The sequence below is a fragment of the Camelus bactrianus genome, chromosome 11, assembly GCF_048773025.1.
Source record: "Camelus bactrianus isolate YW-2024 breed Bactrian camel chromosome 11, ASM4877302v1, whole genome shotgun sequence".
Classification (NCBI taxonomy): Eukaryota; Metazoa; Chordata; class Mammalia; order Artiodactyla; family Camelidae; genus Camelus; species Camelus bactrianus.
In genome coordinates this window covers 44909639-44920633 of record NC_133549.1, presented here as the reverse complement: position 1 = coordinate 44920633, position 10995 = coordinate 44909639, and positions in this window count along the sequence as shown.

Below are 10995 nucleotides of genomic sequence, written 5' to 3'. Positions count from 1 at the left end.
AAATTAGTCCATTCTCTGGGTTTCATTTACCTTGTAGGTATGATATGGGAATGGTGACTATGTTCCTGAGACTCCTAATTGTCCTTTGATATCCATTTCCCTCTTCTTCTACACTTATAGAACCCTACTTTTTAGTTAGACCCATAGCTGTGCAGTTTGTCAGTGCCAGTTTAGTAATTTCTTTTAGTCATAGCCAGCACTGAAACCTGCAGAATGGGTGTCAGCTGTGTGTAATAATATCCTGGAGGTAATATAAAGCATTTCCTAAAGAAATGCTGCATCACAATCACTTTATGGTACAGAGGATGACACTGGATAAAAAAAATTCAGATATTTATTATGCCTCTGAGTTAAAGTGACTGAAAACAGTCAGATCTGAATGTGAAAAAAATTTTACAAACCTTAGATGATTTATTTTGCTTACCTGTCCCTTTTTATATTTGCCCAAAAGTGATATATAATTATGTTCATGTATAAGTAAATCAAAAATTTCTATTTCAGTAAGTACACAATAAAAATTCTAAGCAATAAAGCATTGTCACAATTTAATTGGGAGTTTTTTTAAAAATATTCTTAGATTCAATTAAGAAATAAACAGTAATGATCTCAAGTATCCATTCTTGCCTTCTACAGTAATAGAACTCTCAAATTTAGTGGAGCACGGGGCTGTCAAAAATAAAGATTCTGCCTTCTAGCAATTAGGTCTTGTGACTTAGTTCTGGCCAATGAAACATGAGCAGAAGAGATGTGTGCAGATCTCAAGCCAGGCCCCTAAAAGGAAGAGATGTGCCTTTCCTTCTTCTCCCTTTCTTGCTAATCGGAATCAAGATAACAGTAGTGAGTTACCTTGGGCCATAAATCAAGCGTCTTTGTTTGAGGAGAAGTCCTTTATCAGACAGATAGTTTTGTAAATGCTTTCTCCCAGACCGTGGCTTGTCTTTTCATTGTATTAACAGTGTATTTCACAGAGCAGAAGTTTCAAATTTTAATGAAGTCCAGCTTATCAATTTTTTTCTTTTATGGGTCATGCTTCTGATGTTATATTTAAAAAGTCATTGCCAAACTCAATGTTACTTACATTTTTTCCTGTATTATCTTCTGGAATTATTATAGTTTTGCACTTTACATTTAGATCTATGATCCATTTTCACTTATAAGTTGTGAAAGGTATAAGGTCTATGTCTAGATTCTTCTCCTCCCTCTGTCCCTCCCTCCCTCTCTTTTTCTCCTTTCCTTCTTATTTTCTTCCTTCCTACCTTCCTTCCTTCCTCTTTCCCTCCCTCTTTGTCTGCTTCCTTCCTTCCTTTCTATATGGATGTCCAGTTGTTCCAAAACCATTTGTTGAAAGATTGCCTTTCTCCATTGGAGTGCCTTGGCTCCTTTATCAATAATCAGTTGAATATATCCTCCCCCTCCTCTTTCTTCTTTGTGTGTATGTGTGTGTTTTCTTCAGTTTGGCCATACTTTCTCTGGGTATAGTTGTTTTTCTATTTACCTTACTTTGTATTTGCTGGATGTTCTAAATCTGAAGATCTGTGTCTTTTCATCGATTACAGACATGTTAGTGGTTATTTCTTCATATATTGCCTATCCTGCATTTTCTCCATTCTTTTCTTCTGGAACTCGGATCAGACCTTTGCTGAAATTCTCTCTTCCTTGTATCCTGGTTCTTTTCCTTGTTCTTACCTCTCTGACAGTGTTGCATTCAGGGGACATCTTCAGATCTGTCTTCCACTTCCAGTTTAATACAATATTTGAGTTTTAATTTTCGATTAATATGTTTCAATTTTCTGGAAATTCTACCTAGTACTTTGTAAATATCTCTGGTCAGTTTTTATGTGCTCTTGGCTTTTTTTCCCTGAGGGAATTTGTTAATTTTTAGCGTAGAGGATCATATTCATAACAGAAAGAATCAGTTTCACTGGGCTGAGAAGACAAACAACTGGAACTTGAGGGACAAAATTCCACAGCAGAGAGAATCAAAGGAAAGTGAGTTCAAAAACCTGCATACCATCTTCCCTGAAGATAACTGCCAGTTGTGAAGCTTTATGTACAGAGGAAGAAATTCCAAGAAGTCTACTATAAAGAAGCATTTTGGAGGCTAAAGAGCTTGGCAGAGACTCAGCAGCTGCAGAGTGCTAGAGAGACAGAGAATGGAGTTAAACTTCGGCAAAGGTGGAGAAACTATGTAAATTCTGTGGACTTTTAGAAGAGACCACAGAAAAACCGTATCTTTTCTTTCTAGGAGTAAGGGCAAAAAGTAAATCATCTTTAACAAAACCTAAAACCAAGCCTAGATTGGATTAAGAAAACCTACTGTACCATGCCTGTCTGCCAGAAGAAAATCTAACTGGCTCAGAAAAGAGATAGTGTCATTCAGAACCTTTTCATTTTCAATACACAAAGTCTGGCATACAGTAAAAATTATGAGTCAAGCTATAAAAAGGTCCAAATTACCCAAATCCAGATTTAAAACCAGTGGTAGGACTATCCCCACTGGTGATCCCTATATTGGAGTTAACCAGACAGAGGATTAAATACAACAATAATTAATATAATCAATAAAATCGAGGAAAATGTGGAGAATTTCAGCTGACACTTGAAGACGCTGGTGTAGGACTGAAAAAAATTATAACTAAAATTAAGAAGTTAAGTTGATGGGCTTAATAGGAAATTAAACACATCAAGACAGAGGATAAATTAACTAGAAGACGTGAGTAGAAAGCATCAAGATTAAAACACAGAGAGAAAAGGATGAAAAATACATAACAAGAATATGAATATATAGTAACCTATGATGAAAAAGATTATGAAAATGAATATATGTATATATGTATGACTGAACTATTATGCTGTACACCAGAAATTGATACACTGTAAACTGACTATACTTCAATTTAAAAAAGAATATGAATATATAGAATATGGTGAACTGTTCTAACTTATGTATAAATCTCAGAAAAGGAGGAAAGAATAGAATAATAACAATATTTAAGGACATGTTGGCTCAGATGTTTTCCAAAACTGGCATAAGGTATCAAATTGCAGATTTAAGAAGCTCTAAGAATCCTAGGTAGGATAATTACAAAGAATGTCATACCTGGGATTACCATAGTCAAAGACCACCCTCCCCCCATACTCCAAAAGAAATAATAAAAGCAACCTGAGAAAAATGAGATACTGCTTTCAAAGGAGCAGCAATATGAGCCACAGATGACTTTTCAATGGAACCAACAGAAGACAAAAGATCAACTTCTTTAAGCTGTAAAAAGACATTATTCATAAAGCTAAAATTCTATAATCAGCAAAAATATTCTTCAAAAGCAGAGCAAACTAGGGACATTTTCAGACAGAAAGAAAAAAATAAAAAAGAACTGAGAGAATGAACTGCCAGTCGATTTTCACTAAAAGAAATACTAAAGGGAGCTGATCGGAGAAGAAAAATGGCCCCAGATGGAAGTACAGAAATGCAGAAAGGAATATATAGTGCTGAGAAGAGTAAATATATGGATATATTACAGTGAATATTGACTTTGTAAGATTATAATAGTAATTCCTTGGATTTAAAATACATATGGAACCAAATATATGACAATAGTGGGACAAATTGGGAGAGCAAATGGACTTAAATGTGTAAAGTTCTTTCATTGTGAAGAGGTAAAAATACTAATTTAAGAGAGACTCTAATAAATTAAGAATACATAATATAATTTCTGCGGCAAATGACTAATTAAAAGCTGTGTAATAAGGAAACTAATAAAGGAAAATAAAATAATAAAAATACATGTCATCTAAAAGAAGAAAAGAATTAGTAAACTGTAAGGTAAGTCAGAGGAAAACATCAAGAATGAGCTACAGAGAGACAAGAGGGTACAAGTGTATAGTAGAGTGTAAAAGACATAGTGAATAAAGTGAAAAGGTGTCAAATATCATCTAATAGATTTGTAATTTCCCAGAAGATGGAAGGGAGAGAATGGGACAGAAACAATATTTGGCAAAATAATGGCTGAGATTTCCCTCAAACTGAAAAGTGATCCTCAGCCTCAAAGATATCCCCAATGATTTTCACCTCCTGGTATTCTCCTGCCATGCATAGTTTCCTGCCCCATTGTATCGGGCTAATCTGTACAACCAATAAGAAATTGTGGAACTTCCAAGGCCAAGTCATAAAAGACATTGCACCTTCTCGCTTGTCCTCTCAGATTACTTTCTCAGGGAAGCTAACTGCCATCTCATGAAGACACTCAGGCAGCTCTATGGAGACAGTCATGTGGCAGGGAACTGAGTTTCACTAACTGGGCAGATGTGAGTAAGCTCCCTTGGAAGTAGTTCTTCCAGGCCCAGGTAAACTTCCAGATAACTACATTCCTGGCTGACATATGTATTCAGCCCCAGGAGAGACCCTGAGTCAGAACCACCAACCTAAGCCACTTCCAGATTCCTCACCCACATGAACTGTGTGAGGTAATAAATGCTGATTGTCTTATGCCACTATGTTTTGGGGTAATTTGTTATGCAGCAACATATATAGATTTTTGAGGCCTGGCTTTGGAATAGGTAGTCAGTGGATTGGAGTTTCCAGTGACCTCATCTTTGGGTTCAATTAATTTTCTAGAATAGCTCACAGAGCTCAGGAAAACATTTATTTATGTTTACCGATTTATTGAAGGACATGCTGAAGGATACAGATGAACAGCCAGATGAAGAGAAACATAGGGTGAGGTCCAGGAGAGTCCCAAGCATAGGAGCTTCTGTCCCTATGGAGGTGAGGTGTGTCACCCTCCTGGCGTTGATATATTTGCCAAACTGGGAGCTTCTCAAACCCTATAGTATTAGGATTTTATGGAGGGTTCCTCATGTAGGCACGATCAATTATTAACTCCTTTTCTAGTTCCTCTCCTCTCTGTGGAGGATGAGGGGTGGGGCTGAAATTCCAAGCTTCCAATCATGGTTTGGTGTTTCTAGTTACCAACACCCCCCCCCCCATCCAGGAGCCTACTCAGCGTCACCTCAACAGAACAAAAGATGGTCCTAGTGCTCTTATCACTTAGGAATTCACAAAGGTTTTAGGAGCCCTGTGTCAGGGATAGGGTTTGACCCAGACAAATTTTAGAACAAGAGATGCTCCTAGTGTTCTTATTACTTAGGAAATCACAAGGATTTCTGTGCCAGGAAACAGGAACAGAGACCAATATTAATTTTCTATTATCTCACAATAACTCAAAGGAAAGAACCCAGAGACCAGACAGTGGAGCCAAGAAATATGGAGAACCATTTCTATACAAGGGTAAGAATGAGTTCCAATCAAGGAACTTCTAAACTTTGCCCAGTCAGATTTCAGAATTGCTCTGGACTACGTGTTGTGCCTGTTTCCCCCTTTCTGAACGAGAGCATTTGTAGCAGTTGTCCTATGCCAGTAACCAAATATCCTATGTTTGGTGTGGAAAGGGCAGTAATTTGTCTCTTTAGTTCACATGCCTTCGGATCAAGAGAAACAACCGTTAAGGAACTTCATTAAGGACCTACACCCAAGGAGACTCATGCACACCTAGACGTGATCTAGATATACAGTTTTGGACTTTGAACTCGTGATGTAATGCAATGAATATTTTGAGGGTGACTGTGTTTTTTATTTAAAGAGGACAGAGGGTGAAATGTGGTTGAAATGTGGTAACTAACCACCAAATGGCCTCTGGTGATTCTTGTCCCTCAGTATTACCATATTTGTGTAAGTCCCTCCCACACTGAATACTGTTGGCCTCTGTAAACTACAGGATGTTGTGGAAATGAGGGAGTGTGACTTCTGAGACTATGTCATAAAAGACAATGTGGATTTCATCTTGTGTTCTGTTGGATCATTTGTTTTGGTAAAAGCCAGCTGCCATACCAGGAGGGCACTCAACCAGCTCTATGGACAGCTTCGCATGACACTGCATTGATGTCACCTGCTAATAATCAGCACTATTTCCTCACCAGGCATGTGAGTAAGACACCCTGGAAATAGATCTTTAACCCTAGGCAAGGCTTTAGATGACTGCAGTACTGACAGGCACCTGACTGCTATCTCCTATGAGGCTCTGTGCCAGACACACAGCTCTAAGCTGCTCCCTTAGCAGGATCCCTCACCCACACAAACTGAATGAAATATTAAATGTTTATTGGTTTTATCTGCTAAGTTTGGATATTTTAATGCATTTATAAATAGCTAAAATGTGAAAAATTTCCAAAACTGAGGGTTTTTTCATTAAAAAATAGAAGCAAGATAAATACAAGAAAGAAAATTGTATAAACACATAAGAACCAACCTGCTGAAGCTCAAGACAAAGGGAAACCTGTAAAGCAAAATTATTCTTACAAAGATTTTTAAAAGACATGTCATTTTCAATGGAACAAAACTTGGACTGATAGCTGTGGCTTCTCAATAGAAACAATGGAAGTCAGAGACAACTTAGAGATATCTTCAAAATGATGTAAGAAAATAACTGCCAACCTAAAATTAATTCCATGTTAAAATATCCTTCAGTAGTGAAGGTAAAATGAATATGTCTTCAGTCAAACAAAAACTGAAAAAAATTCATCACCAGCAAAGCCACACTAAAGGACAATAAAAAAGGATATTTCTTTTAGGCAGAAGGAAAAGAATTCCATATAGAAGCTCGGAGATGAAGCATATTATGAAAGCAACTAAATCTGAATCAGTTATGTCTGAGGGGTCAGCGAATTAACATCCATGAATGACAATAGCACATAAGTGAGGAGAGATGATATTAAACCAAATTAAAGTACTTTTTTTTATTATCCAGAAAGAGGATGAACTACTAATATATACTGGACATTATTAAGTTGACGGTGAACAAGAGAGGCTATGGGTAAAGCACTTTCAGAGGAGTAAAGAATGAATAACTAACAAACTGATAAAAGACAGAAAGAAATAATAAAACAACCAATCAATCAAAAAAAGAAAGAAAGAAAGAAATGAAGAAATACCACATAAAAGGTAGAACAAACAAACAAACAACAACAAAATAGTAAGACAGTCGTTTTAAGTTCACAAACAGCCAGAAGTATCCACAACAATTTGAAAGAATAAGAAAAATGCGGGAGGAATTTCTCATCATATATCAAGTCTTATGTAAAGTTACAGTAATTAAGACAGTGTTCGACTGATTCAAGTATAGAGAAATAGAACAATTGGCCAGAAGAGTCTAGAAATAGACCACATTCATGTAGACATTTGATTTATGAAAAGAGTGGTTCTGTAGAACAGTAATGGAAGGACTGTCTTTTCAATAAATAATGTTGGGCAAATTGGCTATCTCTATGGCAAACAAATGAAGGAACACCTTCTAAATGTGAAAAGTAAACAATAACACTTCTAGAAGGTGATATATGAAAAAATCTTCCTTCTTGGTGTGGGAACATAATTCTTAATATAAAAAGAACTAAAATAAAATACTAATAAATTTAAAAGTTTTATTTATCAAAATATATCATTAAAGGAAATCCTATCATTTGTGATAACATGGCTGGACCTGGGAGATATTATGCTAAGGAATTTAATTACTACATGCATGCTTCCTCTTACATGAGGCATCTAAAATAGTCAAACATATAGAGGTAGATAGTAGAATGGTAGTTACCAGGGGATGGCGGAGTGAGAGAGATGGAGAGTTGTTGCTCAGTGGGTATAAGTTTACAGTTATATAGGATTACTAAGTTCCAGAGATCTGCTGTACAACATAGTGCCTGTAGCTAACACTGTGTTATTGTGCACTTAAAAATTTGTTAAGAGGGCAGATCTCATGTTAAGTGTTAAAACAAAACAAACTACAAAAGGACACAAAGAAATCTTTGGAGGTGATGGATATGTTTCTTTCTTTGGATGTGATGATGGTAAATGCATACATATACATATGTCCAAACTCACCAAATTGTATACATTAATTATTTGAAGGTTTGTTTGATACACCAATTGTACCTCAATAAAGCTGGAAAACAATGGATTGAAAACGCAAGCCACAAAAGGAAGAATATTATTAACAACACATTTACCCTACAAAGAACTCATATCTAGAATACTGTATCCAAAGAACTCCTATAAATCAACAAGATACACAACCAAACAGATAAAGGTGGTTAAGAATTTAGACATCACACAAAAGAGAATCCAACTAGCCAATAAGTGTATAGAAAATGCTCAACTTCTTTATTAAGTAGTAGAATACATATATAACCACAATGTCAAGTATTTGTGTGCATGTGGAACCATTATTTCTCTCATATGTTGCTGGTCAGAATGCAAATTAGTATAGTCACTTTACTGATGATTTGACAATATATGCTGAAAATGAATATTCATAATCATATGATCTACCAGGTTCATTTCTAGATATATATCCAACATAAATGTGTGCACATATGCAACAAAAGACATGTTTAGAATGTTCATAGCAGCATTATTAATGATTACCTCAGATTGGAAGCTGTCCAATTGTCCATCAACAATAGAAAGGATAAATAACATCATGGTATACTTATACAATGTAACAGTTCACAGCAATTTAAAAATAATTATCTATTGCTACACCAAAAAATGGATGAATGAATAAATACACAGAAGCACACAATCACACTGTGTAATTTCATTTATATAAAGTTAAAAGGACAGACTGAACTAATTTATGGTGAAGTCAGGAAAGTGATTACCTCCGGAAAGAGGAGAGTGTATAATATTGGGAGGAGGCATGAGAGTGGCTTCTTGAGCTGTTGGCAATTTTTTTTAACCTCTGTGGTGATTACATGCATTCACTTTGAGAAATTTCATTGCACTGTACACTTTTGAATTTTCCACTACTCACTCTTCCTAGGACAATAACTATATGAAAACACCAGTTCTTGATAGTCATGTTATGGCAGATGCAGTGAGGACAATTGCTGGCTCTGGTACTGTTTATCCCTGTGAGTGATTTTTTTCTCTGGTCTCCAGTTGAGTTTCTTACTTCTCTATCAGATCAGCAATGCTTTTTTTTTTTTTCAATTTAAAATATTTTTGAAATTTTAGGCAAAATTTTTCAGGACTTGGTACTGGGAGATGCTTCTCTACACATATCTACAAAAAAAATTCAGAAGGCATTAAAGTAAATTCTGCAATGTATTTTCTCTGAAGTCAGATTCAATATTACATTTATGAAAACTTCGGTGTTTCTTCTAGAAAAGCTGGCCATTGAACTATGTTTCTATCAAAATACAACTCTTACAACAAATGTGACTATGAGGTTTACAGTGAAAACACTGACTGCATACATCACCTCTTTCCAGATAGGTGTATGCACATATATGTTGCATTAAAATGTTGAATCTCTATTTTCCTCAAGAAGGGGGAAGAAAATGGCAATCAACGCAGCAAACTTTCTATTTTAAGATTATTTATGACTCCAGATCAAAGACTTTCCTAACAACTGGAACATGAATAGAGGAGCATTGAAATGGATACAGGTGACTTTCTGTGGAATCTCATTTCCATGAAATGAAATTAAAGAATATTAAAATGTATTGGAAATGTTTTCTTTAAAGCAAGACTATAATAGTTTACATACAATAAAAATTGCAGACTCAGAGTCATCAAATAGAGATGGAATTATTTGACAATGAAGGAGACAAGGAAAGATTTGACATGACTTATAACTACCTTTTCACCGTTTTCCCATCCTAGTATAATTTCATGTTCTAAAAATTATTAAATGTTACCTCATTTTCTATTTTTTTATTCTAAATTAAATTTTATCCAGTTTGAAGTAATGCTTAGGTAATTTTCAATAGCTTAGTTTTAGTTATCACTCTATTTGTATTCGAATGATAGACAAGTTTAATTGTATTTTAAAAAAACTTTTGTGTGCTATTTTATAACATGTTTTTAGGTTATTGTATTTGGAGTGTATTTAATATTTAGTTTTCCTATTTAAAAAATTTCATCAATCTTGAAAATTTTAAAGAAAACAGCTGTCCTGATATCCATATTTCAATAGTATGTGAAGTGAAATTCAACTCTATTTATATTGTTATTTTATCCTGGTTTTAGAATCATTAGGTTCTATAGTATTGATTCTAGGAAATGTGTTAGGACTTTCTTTATTCTTAAATTGTGTTCAAGTTTTGTAGTCAGTTTGTCTATTCTTAGTTTTTTAAGTGCAGGAATATATATAAATTATCTCAAGCTTGATGGTCTTATTGTTGAAATCTACATCCCTACTAGTTTTTTTTCTGCTTGCACTATCAGTTTCTGGTAGAGGAGTAGTAAAATCTTTCTCTACGATGTGGATTTCTCAAATTTTTTCTTTTGTGTTTTGCTTTTAAAATTCCAATTGTAAGTTGTTATGTATAAATTCAGGATTGTGATACTTCTTGGTTGATTGCTCCTTTTATTATTACTATATAATGACTTTTAAATCCCTATTACAACTCTGTCTTTAAATCGTATTTTGGACTCATATTAATATTTTAAACCTATCTTCCTTGAGTTTCTCATTTCCTTGATTTATCTTTCTATCCTTTACTTTCAAACTTCATTGTTTTATTTTAGATTTTCTCTTGTCCCAGAATAGAGATGGAACTTGTTTTTGTGATGTATTCTGAGAATCTCTCTTTCAATATGATTATTGAAATGATTATTGATATATTTAGACTTATTTTTTACCACAGGACTTATATTTTCTATTTACCACATTTTATCATTGTATTCTTATTTTTTCCTTCATTATATTGGATTGAAAAAAATTTACTGCCTTTTGACTCACCTTCTGGTTTGGAAACTATGGAATATATTTTATTCTTTTAATAGTAACCCTTAATTTTTAATGTGCATACATAGTATATATTTTTTCTGACAATATTTGTAATTACTCAATATTTCTTTCTTCTGAATACATGACCTTTATGCATTAAAAACCAATCTTGTAGTTGTTGTGTAGAATTTCACTTTCAACTTTTTGCAAAGAT